At 44.4% G+C, this 1,647-nt stretch overlaps 1 pseudogene; it reads right to left on the bottom strand.

Moving 5' to 3' along the window:
* Positions 1 to 260: 260 nt before the first annotated feature.
* On the bottom strand, positions 261 to 1,423 carry LOC140897254 (olfactory receptor 4D1-like; annotated as a pseudogene).
* Between the last annotated feature and the right edge of the window lie 224 nt (positions 1,424 to 1,647).

The following is a 1,647-nucleotide window of genomic DNA, read 5'->3' as shown; positions in this document are numbered from 1 at the left end:
CTGAAATCGAAGAACCAGATCCGTAGTTGGCATAAATAGCCCTAACTACTCTGGAATCAGTTGAACTGTGTCAGTTTACACAAGCTCAGGACCTGGCCCTTAGTTTTCAGTCTTTGCTTCTGGTTACCTCTTATATGTCTTATATGTCTGCACTGCAATTAAAAACCTGCCACTGGCCCAAGCCAGCTGATGTGAGCTCACTGGGCTCGGGCGCACAAGCAGTTAAATTGCCATATGGATGTCTGGGCTCAGGCAGCAGCTTAGGCTCTAGGACCCTGCAAGGTGGGGTCCGACAGCTGGGGCCAAGCATAGATGAAGATGCAAGATATGAATATTAAGCTCACAACCATGACCTGGGCTCCGCAGATGGACAGAGCCTTGTGCTTCCCTTCTTGTGACGTTTGTTCTTATCTTTAGTAAGATGACAGTGTAGGAAATAAGCAGGAGGATAAATATTATTTTGACAAGCCCTCTGCCATTAGAGACCATCAGCAACTCAACCAAGTAGAACTATTTCCCCATGTTTCTTTTCCCCCCTACTGTTCTTCACACATTCTTGTCAACTGCTGGAAATGGCCCACGTTGATTATCACTACAAAAGTTTTTTTTCTCTCCTGCTGGTAATACCTCACCTTACCGCTGATCACTCTCGTTACCCATGTTCTCTGTATATATAAAATTCCCCTACTGTATTTTCCACTGCATGCATCAGATGAAGTGAGCTGTAGCTCACAAAAGCTCATGCTCAAATAAATTTGTTAGTCTCTAAGGTGCCACAAGTACCTCTTTTCTTTTTGCGGACACAGATTAACACGGCTGCTACTCTGAAACCCATCAACCAAGTAGGTGTCCATGCAGGCCAGTTTGATGATTTGAGGGACATGACGGTAGAAATTGTTCAGGATGTTTGGACCACAGAATGGCAACTGGAGGATCAGTCCAATCTGAACAGCAGAGTGAGCCAATCTACCCAGCCAAGCCCTTGCCACCAGCCCCATGCAGACACCATGGTTCATGATAATCAAGTAACGCAGTGGTTTATAGATGGCCACATATCGAACAGCAGCCATCACCATGAGGACTCCAACCATCGCACCAGCGATGAAGTGGAAGAAGAACATCTGGAGGGTGCACTCGTTGAACAAGATGGTTCTGCACTGGGAGAGGAGACCCAACAGCAATTTGGGAGCATTAACTGATGAGTATCTGACATCTAGGAAAGGCAAGCTGGCCAGCAGGAAGTACATGGGGTGTGGAGCTGGTGGCTGGCGATCACAGTGGTGATAATGGTGAAGTTTCCCAGTCACGTTGTCAGATAAACTATTAAGAAGATGACAAAGAGGAATCACTGCACCTCAGCAGTTTGGGTGAGGCCCAAGAGGACAAATTCTGTCACTGTGGTAGGGAGGTTCTCTTGCTCCATTCTGTGTCTTTAAATTGTACCTGAAAAATGAAAAAAATAGTAAATAATAGTTATAATAGTGATTAAAAAGTTCTTGTTTTTTTCTCCCTTTATATTATATTTTCAATATTAACTTCACCTTAAGACCAATGTTGTGTTTGTGAATTTCCTAATTTTCCTAAATTTAACACTTTGTCCTCAGCCCCACTGTAGGGGAACCCTGCTTTAACTAGGAGGGCTTTGCA

Source organism: Lepidochelys kempii, chromosome 13, assembly GCF_965140265.1.
Source record: "Lepidochelys kempii isolate rLepKem1 chromosome 13, rLepKem1.hap2, whole genome shotgun sequence".
Lineage (NCBI taxonomy): Eukaryota > Metazoa > Chordata > Testudines > Cheloniidae > Lepidochelys > Lepidochelys kempii.
The sequence above is the reverse complement of the archived record's forward strand: the minus strand, read 5'-3'. Positions and strand labels throughout refer to the sequence as shown.